At 44.1% G+C, this 11,080-nt stretch overlaps 1 protein-coding gene across 4 annotated transcripts in view; it reads left to right on the top strand.

Annotated features, from left to right (window-relative positions):
* The window catches only part of FILIP1 (filamin A interacting protein 1), a 201,596-nt gene that overhangs the window by 150,823 nt on the left and 39,693 nt on the right, over window positions 1-11,080 (top strand). Inside the window, exon 1 of one of the 4 annotated variants that reach the window (XM_019537653.1) lies at window positions 4,202-4,349. The exons of 2 other annotated variants lie outside the window; for them this stretch is intronic. The gene's annotated coding sequence lies outside the window, so the exon portion shown is untranslated. Of the gene's footprint in view, window positions 1-4,201; window positions 4,350-4,465; window positions 4,603-11,080 lie in introns of those variants that run through there. One more of the 4 variants, XM_019537652.1, reaches the window with a different exon arrangement.

Below are 11,080 nucleotides of genomic sequence, written 5' to 3'. Positions count from 1 at the left end.
CAGTTAGTCTCTGAGTATGCCCAGCTGCAAGCTCTGTGAGGCAACTGAGTCTGCGTCAGAGAAAAACTAGGTCAGGCCTGAGTGACAGGCCAACAGGTCATGAAAAGGGCACCTGCAAGGCCCGTCGCCATGGCGCATGCCTGGTAGCTTCTGTCTTGGCAGCACACACAGAGCAGATTTCTCTGACAACGGGGTGCAGTTCACACCGAGTGTCAGTGTCTACACATGTGCTAGGGTACATTAGTTAATGTGCCATTTTTGTAGTACCTAAATATATTGGTACTAACAAATGAAGCATTAGATTAATTTAATATGCAGTAATTGTCAAGCATGTGTAGATGGTGATATTTTATTGCACATGTAGATTAGTTTAATGCGCAATACAGCATCTTGTATTGACGCACCTGGAATGTAGTAAATGAGGCAGGGGACTGCAGGAACAGAAGGGCTGGTTAAAGCTGCTTTATGCCTTCAGGGAGAATTAGATTCTATTTCTGCTCAGACCGCAGAGTTTCTTTCTTCCATGATGGTTGGCAAGTTACTTGAATAACTTTTCACAGTTTGTGAAAATTGTCACATTAATCACGTGCCCTTTAGTCCAACTGGAGACTCTATGGTTTGACTTGCAGCCATTGCTGAAGTCAGGGGAACTGTGCTCTGTACTGATAACAACTAAGGAATACCTGGTACTGGGCAAAAACAAGTCTTGGCATCTCATATTGTGCTTCCAGAATTAGACCTACTTTTTTGGTTCCTCACTTCCCCATCTCTAAAATGAAAATAATTATTCTCTCATTTCAGGGAGTGCTATAAAAATAAGTTCATTACTATTTGTGAAGCATTCCTGTACTGTATTGATGAGCATTATAAAAAAGCCCATGAAGAAACTAAGAATTGTTTTCAGAAGACAGCTTCAACAAATAAGACCGGGGTCACACATTGAAAACAAATAAAACAAATTATTGAAAAGTTACTCTTTAAGCAAGCTACATCTATCTTTGCTTGAAATGAGGCAGGGATCCTATGGAAAAGAAAGAGTGCATGATCATGTGATTAAAGGCAGTCTTATAATGCTTCTTGAGCCAGTTTGCAGACTACACAAAATTGGGAAAGATTGTGAACATACTGGAGGATGCAAGCACTATCAGAAGGACCTCCAGGGATTGGAAAGTTGGACTAGAGCTAACAGAATGAAGTTCAATATGAACATATGCAAGGTGCTACACATCAGGAGGAATAATCAAAAACACACTTACAAAATGGGGGATACATGGCTGGATGGCAGCTCTATGGAAAAGGACTTGGGCATCTTGGTAGACCACAGACTCAGTATGAGTCTGCAGTGTGGTGCAGCCACACAAAGGGTAAACATAATTTTGGGCTGCATCTATAGAAGCATTAGGTGTAAGACATGGTAGGTGATAGTTCCTCTTTACTCAGCACTGCTTAGGCCTCATCTGGAGTACAGTGTGCAGTTCTGGGCTTCCCATTCTAAAAAGGACATGGAGAAGTTAGAGAGGATCCCTAGGTGAGCACCAAAGATGATCAAGGGCTTGGAATGCAAGTCATATGGAGGGCGGCTGAAGGAGCTAGGCACATTCAGTTTGTGGAAAAGGGACTTTAGAGGGGAAATGATAGCAGCCTTCAAATACTTGAAAGGCTGCTATAAAGAAGAGGGAAAGCACTTCTACAATCTTGCTGCAGAGCTGAATGAGGACCAATGGCTTCAAGTTGCACAAGGTAAATTCAGATTGGATAACCAGAAAGTGAAAATAGTGAGGCAGTGGAATAGACTGCCTAGGGAAGCTGTGGACTCTCCATCTCTGGAGGTGTTCAAGAAGAGGTTGGACAGCCACTAGTTGGGGATGATCTAGGCATAGCTATATCTATTTTCTACCATGGTATTTCCCGTGCTTCTGGGCTTTGCTGGTTGCTCCTGCCCCTTCTCCCTGACACTATTTTCTCTGCTACGTGTGGCAGGGTTTTTTTAAGCCTCTCCAGGGGCACTGGGTGTTGGCTACAGCTAAGGATTGGGACCATGAATGGCCCATGCCCCCAGCAGCTGGGGGGGCATGGCTGCGCCAGTGGCAGTGGGAGCCAAGTGGTGGGGAGTGGGGAACTCCTGCAGGTGCTGCCTGCACTGTTGGTGGGGGTGGGGGAGGTGAGCACTGACCATGGGTCAGTGACCACCTGCAGGGACCACCAGCAGCATCGGCAGCGGCCAGGGGCAATCATGGATAGCCCGCAGACGCTGCTACCAGTGTGCCAGTGGGGTGATGAGCAGCGGCTGTATCACCTTTTTGCAGGGGGTACATTGTGATGAATAGGGGCTGCACATGCACCTGCGTGCACTTCTTATACGTCGCCCCTGATTGGGACTGCAATTGGGGGTGTCATTTCTCTTGTTATAGTAAAGCCAGAGGTTCCTGGCTAGAGGGTTTTCCCCTCCACTCAATCAGCCTGATCACTATATTTGGGATCAGAAAGGAATTTTACCGCACTGTCAGATTTACAAGGACTGTAGGGGGTTTTGCCTTCATGGACTGTGGGGGGGGCATGGCTGACTCCCTACCTGGGACTTCTTGAGTTTATTTATACATAACATTTTATCGAAGCAGGACATTAGCTTCCGTGGTTCCTCTGCTTTACTTGTGGCAGGTGAGGGTGTTAGGTCTATGTTGTGTCAGTGTTGAGGGTAGTCTAATGTACAGTTTAGATTATAGGTGTATTGATAGGGATGACCCTGCCTCAGGCAGGGGGTTGGACTAGGTTCCTTCCAGCCCTACTTCTCTATGACTCTTTGATTTTATAATACATAAGCAAAAGAAAATAATGCATATTCCTTTTCTAACTTTTCACAGCTTGACTTTGCAACTTCAGTGATGTTTAAGCTTTCTCTGTGCAGTAATATTTAACATAGTGTACTCTTATGTTGCCAGTTCTTAGAATATTTAGTGTTCAGTCTGAATGTCAAGTTCCTGGGGATCATGTGATTACATGAAACTCCTAGCTTTTGTTTCATAACATCGTAACGACTTTCAGACATCATTGTTGAAGAGAAAAAACTTGAAAGTGTAACTCAAGTGTAATCTAAGGGCTCAGAAGGCAATGTTTTTCTTGTCAGAAAAATGTCAGAGCTGAAAATCTCCTTTTTCAGTCTGGTGTCCTGGAGGCCTGACTTCATTTTTAAACACTGAAATGTGGTAATGCTGTGCTTCCTTGATTTGTTACTGTCTCTCACATTAGGAGTGAATGTATGGCAGCAGAATTAGGAGCAAACAGTCAAGTGTACTAAATCAATGATTCAGACATAATAGATTTTCTTCATTTACTCATGCCTTTATCAAGTGGCTATGGGGTCAACTAATGGTTATCAGTAGTATGATTGCCATTTAAAAAGCAAACAAACAAATTAGAGCTTTTCTTGAGCTAAAGAAAAAAATGAGCAATGCAAACTTCTCTTTTGTATTAGCTCAGTTAAAAGAAAGCAGTTGATTGATGCATCCTGAGTTCAAATGCCTTTTTTTAATTGTTAAGTTATAAACTTCAAGCTCAGCAGGGGGGCTGTCAATAATAAACCCAGAAAATGGTATTATACTGGAATGCTGATAAAAGCAGACACTAACCATAGTTGAACTGATTTAAATTAGGAAGCACAGAGTAACATTAGTTTGGAGAGTGCATGTATATTAGCTTTGTGAAAGATGACTTCTAGGAAAGCACCTGCAAAAAAAAATAGTAATTGAAAAGTCTGCTTGCTATCTATTAGCATTTTTTGTACTTTGGATAGAATTCTTTATATTAATCAACTGTTTACCTAAACCCTAATGAATATCAACTCAGCATGCTGAATCTTAAACTAATGTGATTGCTACTTAAATTCAGCCATGCTGAATAGAGTTGGCTGGAATTCATTTTGTCTGGAAAAAAAAAACAGTGGGAGGAGAGAACAGATCCACTTCTTGTGTAGTTTTTTCTCGACCCCCCCACCCGATTCTTTCTAGTATAGGATATGCATTTTCCTAAGCTTTTCTGCAGCCAACTTATTTTCTCTTGCTAAGAATTGCTTTCTCTAACTCCACCCCTTCTCACTGACCAAAGTAAATCTGCACAATAATGAACCATATAAGGGAGGGATGACATCATCAGTGAGTGGTCCCAAGCTGTTTTGCACAACATTCACCTTTCATTGTTCTGATGACATGGTTGGAATGTGATGGCTAATTCCCTGTGGAGTAGGGGGGCTGAGCCAGGCCTGCTGAAGTTTTTCATCAGTTTTTATTATCATCATTATTATTATTATTACTATTACTATTATTTTCCTCTTGCAAAAAAATCTTATTTATAAGGTAAGAAAATTAAGATCTGTTTTTATTTAACAAATGCAAGTTGTTCTTGCACATGCGCATTTCACTTGTTAATGGGTTTACTTGGCAAGGGAACTCTGCTGTAAGTGTTATTGCAAATAACAGCTTGGGAACTGGGTTTGTACATTTGGGAGGCACTGACTAATCTGACATGTGCTAAGGGGAGAACTCTGCAACCTTTCCAGTTAGCTCAAGACTTTAACTGACTTGGAAGGGAGGAGGAAAGTGTATTAAGGTACTGAAACATCATGGTTTTAAATCAACTTATTTGAAATGCTTGAATATGAGTCCAAATACAATTTAAAAGTGTTTTTATTGGTGGGGTTATTTTATATTTTTTTTGTATGGGCTTGGGTTTGTCTGTTCAGACAACAAATTGGAATTTTCAAGAAAAGATAACCTTAAGTTAAACACATCTTTGGGAAATTTAATCTCAGATCTAAATCTTAAATCAACCTTACCTCACTGATGCATTTTAATGCTTTCTGCACACATACCATTCTGACATATGCTGCTATTCTGTGTATTTTTACTTATGATTTATTTTAAACATAAGAAAAATATCTGGGTAAAGTGCTATTGACTGTTTGGAGTGTTGTCTTGCATTCTGAACAGTTCCTCCCCCTTTTTCTCCCCCCTCCCCATCTTTGTGTCTTTTCTTATGCGAATAAGGTATTTAGAAACTTGGCAGGAAATTAGAACTAAGAAGTGTCATTGTTCTAAAATAGTGAGCTGATTCCTTGTTCAGTTTTAAGAGGGGATGGAAAGTTTAACACTGATGAGCTATTTTAACAATGATTTTTTTAAATGAAGAAATCAGTTTGATGAGTATTCAAAAGAAGAAGAAAAACTATTGTAATTATAGAAGGTCACCAGAATGTATCCTAAGTAAAGCACACAGTTTTCACTTTCTATTTTGGTAATGGTAATGGAATTACAGGGGGGCAAAACTATTTATTTACAAGTCAGATTTCATTTAACACCATCACTTTGTGTAGAAAGGAAGCTTATGTGGTTCTTTTATCTATGTTTTTTTTTTTTGTTATATATAGTCATCAACATTTTGTCCTTAGATGTATTGGCATTGGTAACTACCTTTTTGACAGGTCTTGACTTCATACAATTTACACATTGTTAAATTGAGCAACTATTCATAATTAGTGTATGTAGAAAGAACCACAACATATTTCTTTCCTTTTCTCTTTGTTAGTTGACTTTGAAGTTTAATGGAGTAATAATATGAGCAAAACATAACTGTAGTACATTTATTTTCTTTAATAATGTACGCTCTAACTGGTTGCATAAATTTTATTGGTCATTTTCTCCTTCTGTCAATTTAGAGACTTGCAAGAAAAATGGAAGCCAAAATAGTATTCTAAAACTTTGAAGGCCTTAGGTTTTGCTTTCCCAACCTGAGGAATAGATCTGATTCTGTTTATCTGTTTTATTTCCCAGAGGACTGGCTACCTATACTTTGGTTTTTAATTGAAATTGTGGATTCTTGGGATTTATGAAAATCAGGTCCAAGGTGTCTCACGCAGGGAACCCAAACTGGGGTATGTTCCAAAAAATTAATGACAAACTGAGATTTCCCAATGGTCAATGAAGTAACTTCTTCAAAATCTCATGTGAAACTTCAAGCCGAAAAAAGGAAGAAATTGCTTTAAATTAAATATAAAAAAAATAATTCTACAAAAGGTTACTTAGCTAATTTCTAACAATACTTGATGGTGTGTTACTTTCCAACTAGAAACAATGAATTGTATGATCCCTCAAATGCTGCCTATGCAGTACCCAGCTCTCTGTATTTAAACTGGAAAGATAGGAAAATGGACCTTTCTTTCCTAATGCTTCTCCAAGACTGTGTGTTATTGGCATGGGCAGTGGAAGCTGAGGCCTTAGGACCCTCAAATAGGAAAAATCCCTTTCATTAGCTTTCACTGGCTAATGTACCCACTGACTAATGTACCCACTGATTTTTTAATATTTTTCTTTATTCAAATGTACCTCCCATTCACCAGATAGGGTAAAAGGAATATAGTTACATCAAAAAAAGTTTTAGATCCCAGAAATGAATGTGGCAGACTTAGTGATGCAGCGCAGCTCGAATGGGCTTGGCAAATCTTCTTTTCAATTAGTGGAGCCCGTCCACCAATCAGGTAAGGGCTGGACGGGGCCAGCCCCTCCCCTCACACAGGGGGTGGGGCAAAGAGTCTCCTGGACGTGATTGAAGCCTGCATTCTGCAGGTCTGGCAAGACTTTGGAGGCGAAGCTTCCAGAGTGAATAAAAAGAACTGCGTGCCCAGCACATGGCAGATGTGTCAAGGGACAAAGAAGCAGGCAGGGCGAAGAAGAGTATAGAGAACTGCTTAGCTCTTTTGAGGTGGAAGCGGTAGCCCAGAAGAGCCATGGAAGACCCCTCAGCAGGACTGGAGCAGCAGACAGCTTTGGCTACAGCCCCAGTGGTGCACAGACAGGTGCATGGGGCAGACCCTGGGAGCTGCGGGAGGCAGCTCAGTTTCCTGAACACTCGGTACAAACGGCAGTGCACGGAGGCACCAGATCCTGGGAGCCTCACATGGTAGCTCAGATCTGCTACCCTTGGCATGCAGCTGAGGATTTGGTCTATGCAGCGGTACATGGCGTCCCAAGCCCTGGGAGCGGCACCAGGCTGGTTGGGTTTGCAACCCCTACCCAATGTGATGCCGGGCACCCGAGAGGCACCAGTGGGGTGCGGCAAAGGTCCAGAAGTCTGGGTTTCAGGGCCTGCATGAGGTGGTCTGAGCCCCAACGGAAGGCAGAAGACAAGGCCTGAATGTCAGGACCCCCATGAGGTGGCTCAAGGCCCAATGGAGGGCAGAAAGCAGGGCCTTACGCGGCCCCAACATGGCACCTGGGGCTCCCCGGATCCATGAGTACCCAGAGAACAGGTCCCCACAGGGGAGGAAGCCCAGAAAGGGGGTCCCCAGGGATCAGGGACCAGGTGGGCCCATCTGGGGCTGAGGAAATACTGGGACCCTCCTTCTCCTATGGTACCTGGAGGCCGTGGGGAAGATTGTACCTCCCATTTTGTAAATAGTTTTATATAGATAGATAGATATTGATAGATAGATATATTGCTGTCCTCCATTGTGGCCTGGGTTAAGTCAGCAAGTTGAGGTTTATTTGTATCTAATTGTTCTTGCTCTTGCCTGAACTTACCTGGTGATAGCTGTGTTGCCTAGCTATATGTATACCTGTTGTTGTTGCACATATTTACCAATACTTTCTTATAAATATGTAAATATCTGTATCAGTTGTATATTAATAGCTATCTTTTGAAGGTTCCCTGTAAACATTAATAAATGTGTATGTAGTTAAGCTATTCCTGGTCCTGGTTTGATTCTGTAGGGAATAAAGGGAACTGGCCAGTATTTTACAGATCCCTCTCACAGCACTTCTGCCTATCTTTTCTTTTGGAGAGGGGAGCACATAGTTGCGTGTGCCTGGGTTATGTAAAAATAACAAAATATGGATATAGTTTATCATGCAGCAATCTTTATGAAACAGATTCATATTCAAGTAGCACCAGGGAGCTCCAGTAATCCAAATGGCTAAGTACTGATGTGACAGGCTAGCTGGTAGTGATTTAGCCCAGGGATTTTGAAAGGGTAAAAGATGATTCGAGGGCTTGGGATTCCCTTTCCTCACCAATCTGGTAATGATTTGGCCCAGGGGTTTTGAAAGGGTAAAAGAGGACTAGAAGGCTTGGGATTCCCTTTCCTTACCAATCAGGCCTCAGAGGCTCACCCTCCATGTCTCCTGATTGGCCCCTTGGGTCACCTGGAGGGGGATAAAAGGGGCAGCCCAGCTGACTCAGGGGAGACCAGTGAGGGACCACAAGGAAGGAGTTTCAAAGAGCTGAGCCAGCGGGGTGGGAGCAGTTGCCCCAGAAAAGCGTGAAGGAGTGGGACCTGCAGGGACCAGTTGGACCCTCAGCAGTGCAGCATGCAACTGGCAGGAGAGGCTCCCTGCTGAGCTCCAGGATCCCCTACGAGACGCTGCAGCCAGCAGGAGAGGCTCCCCAGCTCCAGCAAGGATCTGAACCTGAGAGGTTCCCAGCTCTGCTTCCAGCTCCTCCAATAAGAGGCCAGGCAGCTTGATGTGAGGCTGGGGCTCTGGGAAGGTCAAGACCCCTAGCAGCTTGGACCAGCACCAACTCTGGTGGTTGTGTGGTAGAGTTTCTGCCTACTGCATGGGTGATCCAAGTTCCAGTTGGGATGACTTAGGCTGAGTGAAGTGACAGAGAGAAATTCTTGTTGCAGTGGAAAGGGGATCATTGTGTTTTCCCTCTCTCCCCCGCTCCCCCCACCCTCCATATACCTAAGCCTTATATTCCTTGTTATTTGATGTTTTGTATTTTGTGCTCTTTATATTTTGCCAAACAGTATTGTTTGTTCTACTGCTTGTGTTTTATATTTTGTTAACCCTGTCTTTTGTCAACTGGATGAATATGTCTATGATTGTCAGTGTCTAACCTTTATTGAATTCTGCCCCTCAGGGTGTTGTAGTGTCCCTTATACCCCCTGTTTCATACCTGTTATGTTCCCAGTACTGTTCTGTCATTAAAAGGTATATGGTTAAGTCCCCAGTAGTAATCTGGCTTTGCTCTATAGGGGGAGGAGGGTCTCTACACCTCCCACAGCGCTTGTGCACCTGCTCTGATACCTTCAATTAGAGAGGGGGTACCTGTTGGAGTACCGCCCGGGTTACACAGATATTCAAAAAGCCTGTGGTGAAAGAGCTCTATCGCATTTTACTTAAACTACTCTAAGTTAGAGCCCAAGCAAACTGAATAGATGTTCACTGTTTGGTGGGGGGAAGAAGGGCTCAGAGCCTGGGCACACACCTCCCAGAAGGCTGCTGGAGTGGCTCCTCTTCCCAGCACTGCTCCTCACAGTGGATGGTGACGGTCAACAGTGGTTGGGGGGAGACCCCAGACCCTTTGCCCCATAGTCCCCCAGCCAGGCAGCAGCATGCTGCAGGGCCGAGGCTACTGCAGGGAAAGAAACCCTGGATCTCTTCCCTTATGGCACCTCCTGCCTCTCCCAGTTGGGCAGTCTTTCCAGCCAGCCCAGGGGGGCCTACAGGGGAAAGTGGCATGGGCCTGTGTCCCTGCATCTTCCCAGCCAGGCAATAGCATGGTGCAGGATTGGGGTAGCTGCAGGGAGAGAGACTCACACCTGTGGCTCACACCTGGCCAGAGGGAGGAGGTGGGGTTGGGATCAGAGGCTGTCACTGCCACCCCATCACCTGCTGGAGGGGCAGGCACCTCCCCAGCCTCCCTGTCCTGCTGCAGTCCCAGTGTTGGGACAGTGTAGACACCTGCCCCCCTCACGCACCCAAATTTTAATGTCCCATCTAAATAAGACCCTTGCAGTGATGTTAACATAATCTTTTCAGGTAACCTGGCTTTTAAAATAAGTATCCTTAATCTGTGTTTCATAATGAACCCTAAAACCTAATTGCATGGTGGGAATGACCATCTTCCTACTGTTGACATTGAGCTGGTGTGTGATCAGTTAGAAAAGTTAGACATTTATAGTCAGCAGGACCAGATGAACTTCATCCGAGAGTACTGAAGGAGCTAGCCGAAGTCATCGTGAGATTTCTGGAAAAACTCTTCCAAAACTCGTGGTTGGGGGAGGCCCCTAAAGACTGGAAAAGGGCCAATGTTATGCCTGTCTTCAAGAAGGGGAGGAGAGAGGACGTGGGCAACTATAGGCCAATTAACCTAACTTCTATCCCAGGCAAAATCCTGGAAAAATTCATCAAGGAGTGGTACAGTGCACTGTAGATGCAATATGCTTGCAGAAGATAGGATTCTGAATGACAGCCAACATGGCTTCATCATGGGCATGTCTTGTTTTAACAATCTCATCTCCTTTTACAACCAGGGAACTCCCCAGCTGGATAAGAGAGAGGAGGTCAACATCGTATACCTAGTCTTCCAAAAGGCTTTTGATCTGGTATGCCATGATTTTCCCATGGAAAAATTGAAGGATTGTGGGCTTAACTGCTTGACAGTTAGGTAGGTAGGAAGCTGGCTGTGGGGTAGGACCCAGAGAGTTCTAATGAAGGGATCAGTGTCATCCTGGTGAGAAGTGGCCAGTGGTGTCCCTCAGGGTTCCATGCTTGGTTCAGTGCTTTTCAACATCTTTATCAATGATTTGGATATACGTGTGAAGAGCTGACTGGCCAAGTTCACAGATGCTCGGGCCAGGTGCCAGATGACTGGAAGATAGCTAACCTGGTCCCCATCTTCAAAAAAGGGAAGAGAGAGGACCCAGGCAACTATAGGCCCATCAGTCTTACCTCTATCCTTGGGAAACTCTTTGAGAAGATCATCAAGGAGCACATCTGTGATGGGCTGGCTTCAGGGATGATGCTCAAAGGCAACCAGCACGGTTTCATTAGGGGCAGGTCCTGTCAGACCTGTCCCTTTTATGCCTTTTATGAACAGGTCACAAAGGCAATGGATGCAGGTGTTGCCATGGACGTAGTCTTTCTAGACTTCAGCAAGGCCTTTGACACTGTCTCCCACCCCATCCTCATTAAAAAACTAGGCGGCTGTGGCATTGATGTCCACACAGTCAAATGGATTGCAGATTGGCTCAAAGGTCGTACTCAGAGGGTGGTGGTGGACGGGTCATATTCAACCTGGGGGGAAGTGG

Source organism: Crocodylus porosus, unplaced genomic scaffold (genome assembly GCF_001723895.1).
Source record: "Crocodylus porosus isolate Cpor-Errol unplaced genomic scaffold, CroPor_comp1, whole genome shotgun sequence".
NCBI classification, from domain to species: Eukaryota; Metazoa; Chordata; order Crocodylia; family Crocodylidae; genus Crocodylus; species Crocodylus porosus.
This window is presented reverse-complemented; position numbering and strand designations above follow the sequence as displayed.